The 19085-nt window shown below is 44.6% G+C and overlaps 1 protein-coding gene across 6 annotated transcripts in view; it reads right to left on the bottom strand.

Annotated features, from left to right (window-relative positions):
* The window catches only part of Prr5l (proline rich 5 like), a 157566-nt gene that overhangs the window by 74053 nt on the left and 64428 nt on the right, over nucleotides 1–19085 (bottom strand). For 3 of the 6 annotated variants that reach the window (XM_058583351.1, XM_058583365.1, XM_058583357.1), the window contains exon 2: nucleotides 18860–19002. The gene's annotated coding sequence lies outside the window, so the exon portion shown is untranslated. Of the gene's footprint in view, nucleotides 1–5453; nucleotides 5587–5841; nucleotides 6002–6135; nucleotides 6469–18859; nucleotides 19003–19085 lie in introns of those variants that run through there. The other 3 variants (XM_058583360.1, XM_058583354.1, XM_058583352.1) reach the window with 3 other exon arrangements.

Here is a 19085-nt window from a genome sequence, read left to right as displayed (position 1 = left end):
CTCATTCAACAACTCTGCTCCCCTGGAAAGCTGATGCTGACCTTGGAAGGTGTGTGTGTGTGTGTGTGTGTGTGTGTGTGTGTGAAGTGGGTGAGGGATGAAGGTTTCTTTTTAATGCCTGAAAGAAATCTATTGTCCTGCAGATGAAGAATTTAAAAAAAAATTATCTCAAACACCATGGAGGATTACCATGTTTACCCACTAATTTTGCCTCCAGATACTTTACAAGGAAAACAGCCTTACCGCTCCCCAGTGGGGGGGCCAGCAGTCAGCAAGATGCAGCCAAAGCTCTCCAAAATGACGGCAGCAGCCAGTGCGGTCTCCCCCAAAGACATCTGGAGAATGATGCTGAACCAGTTCCAAAGGAGGCTTTAGAATTAAACAGCAAGCGTAAAACGGTTTACCCCCAGGATTTACGCAGCTGAGGTCATGAGCAGGTTGTGACAGGGTCCGAAGCAGCTTAGCTCAGACTAATACAGACACACATCAGAGCCAGGGGGAGATTTCTGCCCCTGGCCCTTGGGAAGAAGACAAAAACAAATTCTCTGAGCTATTCTTCCAGGATCCACTTGCATTGACATAACTCCAGGGCCCTAAACCAACGCCAAAGGAGCTCAAACCAGTCCCTTAATCCTTGTATTTGCAAGGAACCCAACTGCCCTAAACCAAACACAGAACTCAATCAGTGTTGAAAAGAACCAGGAAAGTTGGAGAAAGTTCTGTAAGGAGGGAAGCAAGCAGAGAAGCAAGAAATTGGAGGTGTTTGCTGTGTTTGGCAACAAAGTGAAGACTGAATACTGATGGGTAGTTGAGAGATTGAGTGACAGTGTGACCACTGTCCCTTCCCAGGCCAGTGCTAGTAACTCTCTATATTCAAAATTGAAGAAAGGGAAGGAGGATGAAAACCCAGAGAGAGAGATACACGAGTTTATGTACCACATAATTCCATGCAAAATAAACTGCACAAATAATTATGATAGGTCAGATAGCGGCAGATAGTGGGCACCATTCTTCCCACAGTCCATGGTCAAAAGAGGAAGAGCAATCTGATGTGTCCCATCCCTCTCCACAGCCCTTCTGGATTCCATCTGAGCTCTGCAGAGGCTGCTGGAGCCGGCTGAACATACCCATGAGCCTCTGTTTCTTAACGAAGCCAGTGTATAATGTATAATGATGTCATGTATTTTCCTGCTATAGAAATGTAATATTTTTAAATGGGGGGACAGAGACTGTCCTCTATACATTTGAAGAATAAGTAAGAGTCTCTAAAAATTCTTGACTCTGTTACAGCTGGAAATATAGCAGTTCAAATAAAAGTCAGCTTAAGTTTAATAGACTTTAAAATTCCTAGTTGACAGTAATTAGAGAGCAAGAAGTATTTCTTTAAACTCCGCTAGAGAGAACTTAATCCAATTTAGGTAATCACTAACCTTTGCTTTTTCGTCTCTCTCTTTCTCTCACCCTTCAATGAAATCCAAGGATTGATCTACAAAGGCCATAAACTGGCAAAGCATAAGAAAAGAACATTTAAAGAGAGAGATTGGAATGACTCTTACCTCAAAGGGCCAAGTCCAATTAGCACGGAAACAGGTCCCATAGGCTCTCTAATTTAGGGGGACTATAAGCTGGCACCAAATAATAGGAGGTCTTCTGAGGAAAGAGGAGGTACTCCTGATTTTTCCTCACTGGGAGCCTCATCCAGCACATTGATCAACAGGTCTTGCTCTGCAGTGTGACCACTGTCCCTTCCCAGGCCAGTGCGAATAACTCTCTGTATTCACAGTATCCTCAGGCGTGGTGTCTCCTTTCATGGAACTGCTATAAGAATCATCCAGACCGTTGCTTCAGCCCCCATTGTTCCACCATATCCTATCCCCTCATTTTAGACTTTCCACACTGCTCTGGCTTTGACTTCTGATCTAGAAACTTCCATGTGAATCATTAGGACCTTCTTGAGAACTTAGGACACTGGGTTCTTCATGAAAGGCTTTCAAAGGTATATGTCAAAACGGACTGGAGGCTGGTATGGTGGTACTTGCCATATTCCCAACTACTTGGGAGGCTGAGGCAAGAGGATCTCAAGTCTGAGGCCAGCCTGGGCAACTAGTGAGACCCTGTTTCAAAATTCAAAATTAAAAGGGCTGGGAATATCGATCAGTGGTAAAGGGCCCTAGGTCGTATCCCTAGGATTAGAACAAACAACTGTGTTAAGAAGAATGAGAGGCTTAAGGTAATGACTGTGTGACCCTGGGAAAGTAATAAGGCTCTCTGAGGCTGTTTTCTTATCCTAATGCAGATAAAATAATATCTCCCTTCCCAGATTGTTGAGAGGCTGAAATACCATTACCATAGCTATACCTGGTTCACTGTAATTACTCAATAAATTAACTCTTTTGTTCTAATCATACAAGTTTAAAGGAAACCTTGGATCCCCAGGCCCTACTGAAAATGTGAATTAACTCAAGGTGGCCTCTGATGGTCTATTACTGTCTTGCATTCTCTAGACCAAGAGCCTCCTTCTTGGCTCCAATGTGGAATCTCCCCTTCTGCTTATCAGGTCTGTTCTGCTCTCTCTGTTCCAAATTCCAAACCCCGTGTCCTGTACAAAATCCACAAAGTATCATGCTCCAGAATTTCATCAAGTGAGATACCAATTCACACACTGGCTTATTGACAGATGATCATATCTATAAGCATTGCCTTTAACAAGTATTTACATTTTGCATATAGACAGGCAACTCTGGGAACAAACCTTTCATGATAGACATTATAGGGCCCTTTCAGAGGAACCTCTATGCTATTTCTCAAAATCTAGCCCTGAAAAAAAGGATTAGGAAAAAAGCTCACAATTTAAGAAAGATTCCCGCATATTTTATCTGTATGAGGGTAGTACAAAAAGAATGAAGCCAGGGAAATAGGTAACCACATACACACCTACAAATCATTAGGATGGAGAAATCTGGAAAAAATAGGTTAACTTAGTGAACATACTTTAAGTCAACAAGCAAGCTAAGTAGTATGACATTTAGGTCTGAACCGTCAGCATGAAATTTTCAGATACTCAGTGTAACTATTCTAAAGACAAGATTGGGGGCTTTTTCAATAATTGTGCCACTTTGTGATATTTCTTGATATTAAAAAAATAAATAAAAGTCCACCAATGCAATCACCTATAAGATGATCTAATCAACAACTGGGGAATCAAGACATCTCCAGTCTCTAAGCCTGGAGTAACAACTCGAAATCCATTTTGAGTTCCATGCCCGTGTGTGGAGTCTTAGACAAATTATTTAAATTCCCTGAGCCTCAGTGATCTCACCTATAGATCAGAGATGTGATAATGCTTACATCAGTTTTTCAGTGTGGATCATAGGTTATCAAAGTGCAAAGTTTGGTATAGTAAGATCTGGAGAGGTGTTCGTAACACCCCCCCCCCCTTTTTTTTTAAGAAGGGGAATATTTTTGTAATGCTCCAACACAGAACATTATTGAAATCACACCCTTTGAAATAAATATACACCATGGCTCTCTGGACCTGAAAGGAATGAGGCCCCACTCTTGAGAAACACCCTAGACTGAGGTAAGAGCTAGTCTAACTGACCTATTTCTGGTGCCTTTCTTCCTTTATACATGAATAGTTTCAGCTGTTGGCAACATCTCTCTCTCTCTCTCTCTCTCTCTCTCTCTCTCTCTCTCACACACACACACACACACACACACACACACACAAAACCAAACCTGAAAGGACTGTGTCTGAGGATGGAAAAACTGAAGACAACTTTGAGGATGACCAAGCATCCCTTCCTTACCTGCAAGGTTACATTCGATAGAAACCATTCTCAACAGCTCCTTTAATCAATTCTAGGGCTCAATATGGCCACCAGAGAAGACGGATCTGCCAGGTTCCACTGAGAGGAACCTCCCTCAAGTGCACTGGGAATCCCAGCAGGGACTAACTTCAGAATGTGGCCAAGTTTGTTTCTGTGAGCTCCATTTCCCCCTCCTGACCCACTTGGTGCTTCGTATTGTCAGCAAAGCACCTTCCACCTCGAAAGACATTTACCAGAGCTCAGCACTATGACATTTTGCAGTATTTAGGGCAATGAAATGTGAGAGCTGCAAACCTGTAGTGATCAGAATCGCCCAAGGGAGGTAAAAGGGGGGGTGGGGCAGTCTCCAACTCATCTATCTGTATAATGGGGGTGCGATGGAAGGATGGAGGCAATCATGACCGTGGCCTTCCGTGGACTGCTGTGGTCCTTAACAGGAGTCAGATCTGATTCTGCACATATTGCCCGGGCAACAGGTCCAGAGTTCCGCGCGAATAGGAATGCCCGGAGACTAGCCGAGCCCAGAGCTTTGTCCATGCGGGTCTCTGGAGCAGTCTGCTGGACCGCCTCGCGTGAACCTCCCGTCTTGTGGGGCGCATCTCACTGCTGTAATTGAAACCTTGCACACCGCAGGATTGCAGTGCCGTCTATAAATACTCACTGCCTTACTGCTGACAAACAAAACGCGGGCTCCCGGCACCGCGGGGGAAGAAGCGGCGGCATGTGATCTAGGACAGGGGACTGGTAGAGCTGGGGAAACCCCTACTGCCAACCAGGGAGGCACCCTATTTCTGAAGCTGTTTGGGTCAACCCCGGGCGGCAGTCCTAGGAAGGGAAGGTCCGCGCCGGCGGGCTGGGGCTCCGGAGCGCCCCCTGCGCGCAGAAGCATGCTGTGCGCGCACTGGCCAAAGTGGTGGGAGCGCGAAAGACCAAGTCGAAACAGGACACCAGGGAGCAGACCACCGTGCGTCGGTCGGTCGGCCCTGGGTCCTTCCCGCTGTCCTCCCCGGCTCCATCTCCCTCGGGCTGCTCTCCTGTCCGCCCACTGCGAAGCGTGAGCGCCCAGCGGCGCGGGACAAAGTGACTGCCTTCCCTCTTCTTCCACGCCACCTTCCAGAAAATAGGGGACTGCCTGAAAAGGGCTGTTTCGGGGACTCTCCGTGTCCAGGGCCTGAGCATAGGCAGCTCACTAGATGGGCCCCGCCGGCCGAGGGAACCAAGCAACCAAGAAAACTTTCTCTTTCGACCTTTTGACTCAGTCTGAGTCCCACGACCAGCAGCATCCCCCAGTCCCACTCACAGCGGTCCCTCGCCACCCGCAGGCGCGGATCGCGGTCTCCCCCGTCCCCGCCCACACCTTGGTGGTCGTAAGTCTGGTCCCCTACGCCCACCTGCAGCGTCCGATCGAGGGATTCTTAACCATGCGGGGTCCTCACACTGTTGCGCCCAAAGGACGCTTTCCCCCTACTCCTTCCACCCCCGTCCCCCGCCTGAGAGTGCGCAGCGATTTTCTTCTCAATCCTGGGCCGTTTCTGAGCCTAGGACTGTGGCCCCTCCCGGGGACTTCCCCACTCACCCCCTTGGGGTACCCGGCGTGAGTCACCCGCAGCCGCGCATACCCACCGCTCGCCTCTGTCCCAGACTCCGCGCGCCCGGGAAAAAGTTTCCGGTGTTAGGAAGAACGTTTTCTCACTGGAGACACGAGCGACCTGGACGGTTCTAGGCGCCGCGCTCTGCCTGCTCTGCCTGCCCTCCCTCCTCTCCCAGTCCTGCCCTCCTCTGCCTCGCACCCAGCCTGGGCTCCTCTCCCGCGCCGAGTCCGCAAACGCTGCGGGCGCGGAGCTCCCAGCGCCGGGCTGGTGACACGTTTCCCTCCTCTCTCAGCTTACGGCCGCCTCCTCCCCGCCGTTCCTCCTCCCACTTTTCCTGTCCTGTTCACGAGGCTTTATTCTCTCTCCAGCGACCCCCGCCCCACTTCACCCCATTCCACTCCTCTAGCAGCGACTCTCACCCTGCTGGGTAAAGGGCGCGAGGGGGCCCCTGCGCTTAGATGCAATTCAGCAATTTCAGGAAATCCAAGTTCTTTGACTTAAAAAGCCCGGGAGGATGCAGCACATCAAGGCAGCTCTGGGCTGCGTTTCTTTCACCCAAGAGCAGCTCTGCCTCCCGCCTCTACCCCAGGATGAGAGACTGCCAAGAAGCCAAGAGGTGATTCTGGGGCTCGCTTTTGGAGCAGGGCCCAGCAGAACAGAGGACTACAGACTGGAACTCACACACACACACACACACACACACACACACTTACTTTCTCCTGCTTCCTTCCTTCCTTATTTTTTTCTTTCTTTTTCTTTTTTAAAGGAAATGTTCCCAGACCCACTCCAGAAGTTGTTTTAAGTGCATTAGTGAAAATATAATTCAAGCGAAGTCTCTCCCTTAGGTTTGCAAAATTCGTTTCAAGCTCCCAAATCTCCAGCTGACTTTGTAACGAATTCGTCAGAGGCTGAAATCAACAGAAAACCAAACAATCTGAAAATTAAAAACAATGTAAAACTATTTTCAAAATGTTTTTCTCTTTGGCAGGTGTTAAGAATTTGATGCAGCTGTTCGCAGGACTCAATGGCTTGCACAATTTCACCCTATGGTTGAGCAGGAAATACTTTTAAAATGCTGCCCGATCTCATATCACACTTAGGCTTTGAAACCACAGTGACATTTGCTGAGGAAAGGATGTATGTTTCTTTTTTGGCCAAAACTGAGCATAATTTGATTTAGTTTTGGGCACTGTGACCTTACAAAACCAATGCCTTGGGGTTGCTCTGGGGGAGCTGCAGTGGATGAGTGTCTGAGCGGCTCACTTGCCCAGGGATATTAGATAAAGCTAAAGGATTCTCAAAACAAACTCTAGAATGAAGTGCCTTTGAATCTCACTCCAGGAATCTCATACAGTGCAAGGCAGGCAGGTGGTTTAAGGAAGGTCTTAGAGGAGGAGAGCCAAAGCCTGCAGCCCTAAGGGCAAGGTTTAGATACCACTCTTCTTCTTCCCAACCTCAGGATAGTAGCCAGTTAACTTAAGGCTGCGGTGCCTCAGTTTACGCATACAAAAATGGAGACAAAAGTATTCCCTAGGGGCTGGGGATATAGCTCAGTTGGTAGAGTGCTTGCCTCACATGCACAAGGCCCTGGGTTCAATCCTCAGCACCACCAAAAAAAAGTATTCCTTAGGGTTGTTAGTTATATTTAATGAATTCATAGGACTTCTGCTATGACTCAAAAGATAGTAAGCCGATATGATTTTTATTATTATCCCTGGGGTCTGGGAAGTAAAAAGAGAGCTAGTTCTGCAGGGTTGCAGGGAAATCCATTTGAGAACATCCACTTCACTTTGCTAACTCTATTTTCTCCTTCAAGTCTTTGTTCAATGAGGCCTTCCGCATAATATCTACTTAGAATTGTAATTCATTCTTTCTTCCAAAACCCCCTTGTATTCTACTTTTTCTTTTTTTCTGTAGTATCTGTCAGCTTGTAACATGAAATACTTTTTTTTTGTTCTTAACATATTGTCTCTCTCTCTCACTACCTCCTACTTCCAGGATATACCCATTTGGCTCTATAAGGCACAGATTCATTTTGTCAACAGATATCCACTGATGTGGCCCAAGTTTCTAGTGTCAGGTATTAGCATAGCATCCACCCACTAAAAATTATATGAGTGAATCCATGAATAAATTCACTTAGCAAATTTATTCCATACTGACCACCTGCAGTGGGTGGGTTTTATGCAATAAGAAAATGTATTAATCAGTAAGCTTGCCCAGGATGAAGAAGGCTCCCTCTGGAAGAAGTGTACTTCCTAGTAATGAAAATATTCACAATGTGGGCAGAGCCAACTTAATTGGAGCACCATTCAAGAGTAATCAAAGCCTGGAAGGGAGGTTTGAAAAACTTAAGTCAGCTGGGCACAGTGACACAGTCCTGTAATCCCAGTATTTTGGAGGCTGAGGTGAGAGGATTGCAAGTTTGAGGCCACCCTGGACAAATGAGACCTTGTCTCAAAATAAAATTTTAAAAAGAGCTGGAAATGTAGAGTTTTTACTTGGCATGTGTGAGGCCCTGGGTTCAATTCCTAGCACCTCCCTCAAATAAAAAGAAGTTAAAAGCTTCTCTAACACTAAGGGTCACTGATTTAGTAAACATAATATTCTTTTTTTTTTTAATATTTATTTTTTAGTTTTCGGCGGACACAACATCTTTGTTTGTATGTGGTGTTGAGGATCGAACCCGGGTCGCACACATGCCAGGCAAGCGCGCTACTGCTTGAGCCACATCCCCAGCCCAACATAATATTCTTAAAGTGAGAAATAGCCAATAACTTTGGTGTAAATTAGAGCTTCTCTGATGCGAATATAGTATGCTTGTCACCACTCAAATTTTGACCACAACTCTAACTAAATACCAATAGAACATTGACTTTTCTTATTAAGGAACAGAATCTTATTAGGAGAAACCAATATAGATAATTCTTACTAAATATTCAATTATGGAGGAGGAAATTTTAGATCTTAATATTTGACGTATGAAGTTCACAGCTTGCCATGTCCAGTCTCTAAAATGAAAGTTGGCCCAATCAAGGCTGCTGTTGAAAGGGTAAGCTTTAGGCAGCCCTTTTAGAACTAAGGATAAGATACCTGACTTAAGTGTAGCCAATCCACAGAGTTGTCCTATGACATACACAGACCCCCAAATGTACTGAGTAAATCAGATTCTATTTCAGGAATGTGAACATAAGTATAGAGAGAGTGAAAGAAAGAGAGGGAGAAAGAGGTGGCAGGGGTGGGAGGGAGCACACTCATATGTAGAACAAAGCAAAGTCATGATTTTATCTGAATTCTAAATTCTAGAAGCTGCAGGCTGGCTGCCTGTGGACCAGTAAGATGTGTATTACTTGAGACCTTTGTTGGATATTTTTTGAATGACTTGCCAATATTCAAATATCAGAAAGCTTCATGCAAAAACAACTTAAAAAAAAAACAATGAATTTTCAGCTTGCCTTGAACACTCGGAAAGACCTGGCATCCTCTCACTGCAGGCTGCAGGACCAGAGTGGGCTAACTCAGCAATGCTCTTTTCCCTTTTAGGGAGGACACTCAGTTTCCAGCTTGCCACAATTCCGGCCACTCCCTGCTTCTCTTGTTTCGGGCCTGCCCACCATTTCCCTGCCACTCCCGATGCAGCTAGAGAGGGGTGCTGGCCAATGTTAGGAGGGGCCAGAACTATGAGCAATCAGAAATTATGCAACGGAATGGCATGGGCTCAAACCAATTTTTTCTCCTAGCAAGAGAACCCAGTTTTCAAGCAAAACCTCGTTGGAGTCATACAGTTTGAGCACCTCCGAGGTCAAGGAAGCCACAGGGCAGACCAGGAGGCAGCTAGGCATCAGTCAATTGGAAGAAGCAGGGGCTCTGCAGCTGCCTTGGAGTCAGAACCACCTTTCAGGTCTTGCTCTTTCCGAGGCCTGTTGTTCCACTTTTCCTTTGTTCCCTTAACAAGGCCTCTCTCCTCATCCCCATTACTCATTTCCACCCCAAGGAGCTTAACCAGATCAAGTTCAAAAGGAGTGAAGTGACTTGACCAAAGTCGTACACAAGCAAGAAAGAACAAGACAGGGGACCCTGCTACCGATTCGGTGTCCTTCTCTGACACTGAACTGATTAACTACTTCCCTCTCTGAATAATAATGCAAATGACTTCAGTTTACAGAATTATGTTGTCATTCAATACCTTAGGGTCTGGCATCACATAGGAGTGAAACTATCTGCCAAATTTATGTGTTGAAGGTCTGATGTCCCATTCAGACCAGCTTCCACGAGGCCTCAATGTCCTTGATGTCTCATTCCATGTCATAAAATTATTCCAACACAAAGGCATTATAGCCACCCATACATGTTTGTTTTTTTATAGTTGGGAAACAGGAGACCTTGAAAATCCAAGAGCCTCTGTTGCAGCCTAAGACAGTGCTCATGAGGAGCACCGGGAGGGCTCCTAGGCACAAGCACTGGAGAACACAGTTGTTCAGGTCCTCAGAGCCCAGTGATAAATGAAGTTAATATGGTGACTCATGATACATGCCAATCTAGATACGGAACTTGCATCAGCTTTCAGTACACATCCACAGTACAGCACCAGCCATAAAAACAAGACCATCCGAGAAACAAGTTCAGCGTCTGATCTAACACCGGGGTGTGAAATCAGTGACCTTTGGTACAGCAAGAAGATTTAGCCCACAACTAGAAAAAGCTTTCCTTCCTTCTGCCCTCCTTCTAATATCTAGTAGAAAAACTGAGTGCCTTGAAGTCTGGGTTTTTTTTTAAGGGGGTGTCATTTAGGTGACATAAACAAAAAAAGAATTATTTTGGTCCCTGATATTCTTTTCTTGATAGCAATGGGGTCTTTCCAGTATGTTGGTTTTTACTATCTTTCTTGCCTTTTGGTATTGAGGAGTATCTTCCCTCCATTCTAAAGGAATTGGTATTTAATTAAATAAGCATGTATTTTTTTTAAGAGAGAGAGAGAATTTTTTAATATTTATTTTTTTTAGTTTTCAGTGGACACAACATCTTCATTTTATTTTTATGTGGTGCTGGGGATCAAACCCAGCACCCCGTGCATGCCAGGCGAGCGCGTTACCACTCGAGCCACATTCGCAGCCCAATCAGCATGTATTTTGAGAATAATTTGAATCAGCAATCTTAAAGTGAAAAGAAATTTGGTGGTCTTAACATGAACTTTCCTTGGGAAATCCAAAATTTAATTACCCCTTTCCACAGTTGCAAATTTGGTAAGTGGTCAGCAAATATTGGCTGGTCACTTATTTGTGTCAAATACTACAGATGCCAACAGCAAAGGACAAGGTCCCTACCTTCAAGGAACAGAAGTCAAAACAATTGACATGGAAGGAAATACACAAAGGAGATCATCTGAAGCACAGATGTGTGCTATGAAGAGGATAAAGTGAAGGCTAGAGTGGAAGAAAAAGAGAAGTGCTCCGCCTGGCGTCATCAGGGGTGGTCTCCCTAGAAGGCGACTTTGGGGTGAGACTTAAATGATGAGACAAGCAGGGGGACAGAGTTGGGAAGAAGCTGGGCAAGTTAGAGTGGGAGAAGGACCATGTGGTTGGAGCAGAGCAAACAGATGGAGAGAGGACCGAGATGAGGTCTGAGGAACAGATCTAGGGCAGATCAGAGAGGACCCTGCAAGTCATGGTGGGTTTTGGGTGATGCTATGGTTTGGATCTTGAGTGTTCCCCAAAGTCCATGCAGTTAAGACTGGCACCCAGTGTGGTGCTATTGGGCTTCGTGTGGTGCTAAGAGGTGGGGCTTCAGGGTAGGTCCTTGGGTAGCTGGGGACATGCCCTTATAGGGGATTGTGGGACTTCAGTCCCTTCCTCTTTCTCTTTTCATACCCCAACCACGAAGTGAGCACTTTTGCCCTGCCATATGCCGCGGCCATGATCTGATACCATACCTTACCACAAGCCCAAAAGCATGAGCCAAAATAAATCTTTTTTCTCTATAAGTCAACTGTTCCAGGCATTTGTTATAGTGACAGAACAGTGACTAACACAGGTAGGAAGTACAGTGATCCTTATGTGTGGTTTCTCTTTCCACGGTTTCAGTGAACCAAGGTCCAAAAATATTAATTGGAAAATTCCAGAAATAAACGAGTCATAAATTTTGGGTTGCACATATTATTTTGAGTAACATAATGAAATGTAGAATTCTCCTGCTCCATTGCACCCAGGACATGAACCGTCCCTTTGCGTAGCATATTCATTCTGTATGTACTACCCGCCCGCTAGTCATTTAGCAGCTGGCTCTGTTATGAAATGGACTGTCAATGCTTGTTTTCAAGAAACCCTTGACCCAAAGCACAAGAGTAGGGATCCTGGCTATTTGGATATGCTAAAGCAAGGCCATAAAGTGCTTTCTTGAAGTGAAAAGATGGAAGTTCTCAACCTTAATAGGGAAAGAAAAAAATTGTATGATGAGGTTGCCAAGATCCGTAGTAAATATGAATCTTCTCTCCGTGAACTTCTGAAGAAAAGGGCAAAAATTGTTTTCTTATGCTGTTGTACCTCAAACCAAAAAAGTTATGGCCATGGTATATGTTAAATGCTTAGTTAAGATGGAAAAGTGATTGAGTTTGTAGGTAGAAGACAAGAATAGAAAACAAGTCCCAACTGACAAGTCCCAACTGACAACAATGTGTGACCAGAAAGCATTAAGCCCATAAGTGACTTTGGCAAGGGACCCCTAAATTGAGTGACACTAAGCTATTTACTGCAAGTAACGGCTGATCACAGAGATTCAAGAATAGCTTTGGGCTGAAAAATATAATAATTATGTGAGAGGCTGTATCTGCCAATAAAGAAGCTGTGGCCACATTTCTGGCAGAGATGAAGAGTTGACTAAGGAGAAAAGGAACCATCCATAGCTAGTCTTCAATTATGACAAAACCACAGGGTTCAGTACTATCAGGACTTTCCAGGATCTTCTGGTGTCTTGGAATATGTCCCCTGCAGATAATGGGGGACTACTCTAATGCAACCTGATTTCTGCATTAGAAAGATCCCAGTGACTGATGTGTGTGCTAGATGAGCTAGAAAAAAAGGCAGCCGTGAGGACCATGGATCCCTTTAAGGGGTGGTTATGGTAGACCAGGGATAACATCGTGATGCATAACTAGCTTTGGAGCAATGATGACTTTGATCCATTGTAGAATTGGAAATGCTAGGACTACATGATGGATTGGGTGGGCAAGGAAAGGTAAGTGGGCTTGGGTGATGCTTCAGTTGTTTTTTTTTTTTTTTTGCTGGAGCAACAGTGGATTGTTACAATGTCAGGTCAGCACATACTTAATTCATCTCCGCACTGGGCTGAATGGAAACTATTCCAAATAAATAAGAAAGTTATCCAAAAGACGTGTTTTAATCTTTCTCAATCATTACAGAAGGCATTTGGGCATAACTTCCTTCATCATATCCCCTTCTCCAGGAATGATCACATTCCTCTGACTCTTCAGGGTGGAGCAGTGGATCGTCCCATGACTTGTGTCAAGTTTGCCCATCAGAATCCCCTTAAAGAACTGAAGCAAAGGGACTAAAGAGTGTGCAAGATGAGTGGCCTCCTGGCTTTATCCTGCCCCAGCAGAAGTGGTTCCACATGCTTCCTGGAACACTCATAGTCTCATCACCTCTTTGCCATGAGGTCATCAGAACTAACCCCTTGTGACCTTCCTCTCTGTTGCTGTCAATCAAAGCAAAAAAAAAAAAACCAGAGTAAACAGATCTCTTGATCTCCCTAGATTGTCATCATGGCGGGCTTCTCTTCTATATTCATTCTGACCTGCCTCTCAGTCCATCCATTCTCAAAAAAACATTCTATTGTGTTCTCTGGAACCTGAAGTCCACCACCAGCAAAAGTCCCTAGACTTCAGCTGCTGCTGTTGCTGCTTCTTCTCTTCTTAATAATTTTAGTTGTAGATGGACACAACGCCTTTATTTTGTTTATTTAGTTTTATATGGTGCTGGGGATCAAACCCAGGGCCTCACACAAGCTAGACAAGCCCTCTACCACTTAGCTACAACCTCAGCTCATACTTCAGCTTCTTAATGGAACATTTCCTTGGCCTTTTGCCCTAACTCAGTTCTCAAACAGTTGGATCTCAGAACACTCAAAAATGAAATGAGCCGGGCACAGTGGCACAGGCTTAGAATCCCAGTGGCTCAGGAGGCTGGGGCAGGAAGGTGGCCAAGTTCAAAGCCAGTCTCAGCAACTTAGCAAGGCCCTAAGCAACTTCGTGAGGCCCTGTCTCAAAATGAAAAATAAAAAGGGCTGGGGATGTGGCTCAGTGGTTAAGTGCCCTTGGGTTCAATCCCCATTCACAAAAGAAAAAAAAAAAAGATTGAAAGACCCCAAGGAGTTTTTATTTGGATGTGTTATATCTGCATTTAAAATTTAAATTAATTTATTAATTATAAAATAACAATATAAAATCACCACATACTATATGAAAAATAACGATATTTTATAATCAATAGAACATACTGGGAAGAATGGTATTATTGTGTACATTTCTATAAATCTCTTTAACATCTGGCTTAGAAGACAGTTGAATTCTCCTTTCTATTTCTGCATTCAGTCCATTGCATTGTCATGTCTCATGTCACCTAAGGAAGGACTGAATACCTATGGAAAAAGGCGAATATTATTTTAATATTTCTATGAGACAGTTTTGGGGTTGGTGGATCTCTGATTGGGGTTCCAGAGACTCCCTGTGGCCTCTGAACCACACCTTGAGAAGCACAGTTCTAATTGAACTCTGCTCTGCCCTGAGAACCCATCTCCCAAAGTCCGTTCAGATGGTGGGAATTTCTCTACTATACTCCTGTGTCCCTGAAATGGAGGGTAGAGTGTTTGTCTTCCTTGTCATTTTTGCCCCTGCCAGACCACAGTCCCTCCCTAGAGATTCCCAGGAAACCATCAGGGTCTGCTACTCACTACCTCCCCTTGTGGTCATTGGAGATCCCTGTGTGGTCACTCTTGTTTTATAGTCAGTGTCTCAGATATTGCTCCTGCCATAATTCTTTGGTGGTTTCAATATCCATGGAAAAATCTTCCCAATATCCTGGCAGCTGAGATCCTTGACTCAGCACCAATGATCTATTCTCATCTACAGTCACCGCTTACTCTCATGGTGGGGCCTGACATTGTCATTTCCTATTGACACCCTCTCCCACTCTCGAACCACACCTCCCTTCTTTCCAGGTTGCTCCCTCTAGTACTCTGAACCCCATTAACCTTCATTCCCCTGGGGTACCCTACCTTAGCCCACAGCTGCTCACCCCACTCCTGGCCTCACTTCCCGCCTCACCTGGATGAGATTCCACTATAACATGAACACCCTCACATGCGCGCTGGATTCCCTTGCCCCTTAGTTCACTTGGTTGTGTTTGCTTTGCTAAGTCAAAGCCTTGTTCAGACAGATTCTCCTCCTACTCCATCCCTGTATACACCCTGGTACAGACATCACTGAAAACATTCATAAAACACATCACCTAATTTTACTTTAAATTCAACTCACATGGCCGGGTGCAGTGGCCCATGCCTGTAATCCCAGCAGCTCAGGAGGCTGAGGCAGGAGGATCACGAGTTCAAAGCCAGTCTCAGCAACAGTGAGGTGCTGAGCAATTCAGTGAGACCCTGTCTCTAAGTGAAATACAAACTAGGGCTGGGGATGTGGCTCAATGGTTAGTGCCCCTGAGTTCAGTCCCCAGTACTGCCCCCCACCAAAAAAAAAAAACAACTCACACTCTCCTGGGCCCAGTGTCCCTCAACACCACCTGTATGTATCTAGTCCACATTCCCCTTTCCCACCATCTTTTTTCTACCATTCGAATTTTCTCCCACATCCTCACTTTCACTTGAGACCCTTCCCTCTTTTCCTGAGAATATAAGACCATCTCACCACAAATGGGCTGCCACTGTCATTCTATCCACCCACAGAACTTGGAGCTCCAGTCTGCCTCCCTCCTGCCACTGGGCCAAATCTGATGCCAGCCTTCCATTGTCACCAGATCCTGTCCTGTCCTCTCCTCTTTCCTTCCCATGTGGGGCATGCAGGAGTCTCCCTCTACCCTCTCAGTGTGCGTAGAGCAAATCACCTGAGCTACCCATGGTCGTTACCCCAAATTTTTCTTTTTCTTTTTCTTTCTTTGCTCTTTCCATGAAAGAATTCTCAGATAATGAGGATCCCACAGCAAAAGCCATACCCCCAGGTGTGCACACACACAGAGATAGGGACCGGGTTGGAGAAAGAAGTTCCTGGGCCCAGCTCCCATGAGGCCTGACTTGGTCTTGTTTCTTTGAAAGGCCCCTTTTATGTGAGATGGTGGGGTCCAGGTCCAGGTAAGGGTAACCTTCAAAACCCATACATTTTGACCATAGCAGTCAACTCTTTTTTACATGAACCAAACCTTAGAGTTAATAATGGCTTCCTGTAGGGACCAAGCCTCAGCTTTCAATTGAGACCTGCACTCAGGAGCAGTTCCTCTCCATTGGACTCATTCTAGTCTTGCCTGCAGAAACAACCTGTCTCTTGGTGATTTTGTGTGAGACCTAAATGAGGCCGTATGAAAGCTTTGTGTAATATAATATGGCATGTTGCTTGGCACACGGTGGTTCATTTTTTGTTGTTGTTGTTTTTCAGGTAGCAAAAGAAAAATAATTAAGAGAAACATTCAAAACAAGAAATCTTTGTATGTTTATTGCCCATAATGTTGTTTCCCCTGATGAATAACCTCAATTCCTTTATGGTAAAGCCTATTAATACACCCTATTCTTAATTTGGTTAACATACATTTTAGCCTTTCTTTATACTCTCACTTGTGTTGTAATACTGTATACCCTTGACTATAAAAGAGACTTCAGTAAGTAGCCCACAAATATGAAAATAAAATATAATCTTGAAAGTAAAGTTTAGCATTAGTACCCTGCCCACTGGGGGAGAATAAGGGGAATAATCACACAAATATAGCATGAACCATGACAGAAGATGCTAATCTGCACTGGATGTATACAAAGGTAGATGGGGTAAACAAGAATAAATAAGAATGCACCCATATTTACTATCTGTGAAAGAAGAGAGAAGAAAGGAGGGAGAAAGGAAGAAGAAGAAAATAAGGAGGAGTTCCTAAATCTACCAAGAAAGTGTCACAAACACAGTCCAGCTGAGCCAGGGCAATGGAACAGGTTGCTGACAAACCAGAGAAAATACCTAGAGATGGCACACCGCAAACTCAAGGCTTTACTGAGAAATGCTTATGGGTGAAGTCCAGCCCTCGCTCTGCTCTGCCAACCAGTGCCTCTTTCCCTCAGTGCCCTTAGTCCAGTGGCAGCTGGATGGCTGGGTGACCTGGATCCTTTCCACAGTGCCCTAAATTACATGCCAATCACCTCTGAGACAGGGGTTTCATATGTTAGGCTGCAGACAAGTGACAGAAATGTGACATGATCAGAATTAGCTTGCTTAGTTTGCTTGTCTGACCAGCATCCCAAGGAGCAACTGTCCTGGTGTACATGCAAGAATGTAGCTTTCTACAGATAACACGAACTTGTCCTAGGTCCCAGTGTCCTTTGAGATAATGCGTACCTGGACATTCTAGTCCAGACTTGCTCTCCTTGTTCCCTTAACTTGGCTAGGTTTGAGGAACAAAAAGAGGGCATTCAAGCACATGGTTTTACTGATCTTCTCCCTTCCACCACCTTTTTTTTTTTTTTAATCCACTAAGGGCTATGGTCAAGGACCCTGATCAAAAATCCCTCAGGTAATATAGATCTCTTATCTCAGAGTCAAAGCCTACCACACAACCCTCTGAGTACTGATTTAGTGTCTTGGGTACCATAATACACCCATAATACCAAGTAAGCTTTGCTAGCTAAATTCTTTAGAGACTGATGTATATGTATACATTAAGATACTAATGTATGCATGTATAATCAGTGATATCGATTTCTAGAAATCTCTGCCTAGAATCACATTTATAAATTAGCTCTTTAAGTGAAAGAGAAACAATTCGTAGGAAATGCATCCTTTTCCTTTTTCCATTTTAATCTAAATCTTTCTTTGCAAAGTAGAATCTATGTTATACTTTAAGCACTGCATATGTCTCCGTCCCTTTTTTCTCTCTCCCTCCCCTGCACTCTCTCTCTCTCTCTCTCTCTCTCTCTCTCTCTCTCTCTCACACACACACACACACACACACAAATATGAAATGCATATGCAACAATTACAATTGATATGAATATTAATCTCAGACAGACAATGTGCCAAGACCCCCATTTTGCAGAAGCAGAAGTTGAGGTTCAAATACACGGTTCAGTTCTTTTCCAAGGTCACATAGCTTCTCACAGGTAAAAATAACCACAAATTGTACAGCTTTATTTCCTATTGTTAGTACTTTCCCAATTTCAGTCATCTTGACTTCTCAATTTAGGAAGAGGAAGTTACCAAACTGTTGGGGGAAGATAAGTTTCCTCATTCAATCCACCCACTGTAAATCAGGAAAAATCTGCAAGAGCAGAAAGTGAGCAGAGCAAAGATGCCCCATCCCTGGGGAACGACTGTACCCAGCAATGCTGGCGTGACCAACCAGGTCAAGGTGAGCCACGCTGGCCAAGCGCATGGCCACCCTCCACAAACAACTCTCTGTTCTTTCTCTAGCTTTAATTGGGGGCAGTTCTCATCTGGCCGGGACACAGACCCGTCCATCACTCAACGTCTGCTCTATTCCTGCTCCTCCACATCCCACTCAGGTTACTGGAGTTTGAATGTTTCGGCCTGGCTTTCACCAGTGACATCCAGCTAGCCCTCCTAGATGGACATTTCTAAGATGGGATAATCCTTCAAGGTGGTGCTTGTGTTACTGGAGAAAGTCTCCCTCATCAAATAATTTTCAGAAATACAGCATGCAAAATTATAATATGCATTAGTATATTAAGACCTTGGAGGTAGTCTGCTGAAAACAAACTTGCAATAGTTAATTTTTTTTTTCATGGAACACTAGTATGAGCTTAAGAAAACAGCATCCTGTAGACCACAACTGGGGAAATGTGTTCAGTCAAAAAGACTTCCATGTCAGTGAAATTTACTTTGAAAAAGGCTCAGGACTGTATAAGATCAAGGGGAGATCTTAATTGAGTCTACTTGGTAGATTCTGCTTTCTGCTTTTTAATTTCCTGGATGACTAGTCTGCTGATAGTATCCCAAATTTACAGAGGGAAAAAAAATATTCCTGCTTCACTTTGTACTGCAGAAACAGAATGAGTGACCTTGAACAATTATTCCCTGTGTCCTGCTCAAGTACTGCATGGTAAGAATCAGCCACCTCCTCCAGGGGAGGAAAAGACAAGGCCTAATCTAGATGTGATCAAAGGACATTTGAGAGTAAATTAGCATGAGCAGCCATTGCTTACTGAATGCACCAGCCCAGGCACCAGCAGTCAGTAACCCATTTAATTCTCACAGTCTACCCATGATGCAGCAGGACTGAGCTGTCCATCAGGGACATCCAGAACCTCACACGATGACTCCACCAAGTTCTGCTCCATGAATGCTCCTGAAAGGATAGAAGGCAGAGAAGCAGGAAACCAATTAGGTTTTGGCTATGTTAACTTGCCCAACATCACACCTCCAGCAAGA

Source organism: Marmota monax, unplaced genomic scaffold, assembly GCF_021218885.2.
Source record: "Marmota monax isolate L192 unplaced genomic scaffold, Marmota_monax_Labrador192_F-V1.1 WCK01_AAM20220418_F8-fsc00047, whole genome shotgun sequence".
Taxonomy (NCBI): Eukaryota; Metazoa; Chordata; class Mammalia; order Rodentia; family Sciuridae; genus Marmota; species Marmota monax.
Note: the sequence above shows the minus strand (reverse complement) of the source record. Positions and strands in the feature narration are given on the sequence as shown.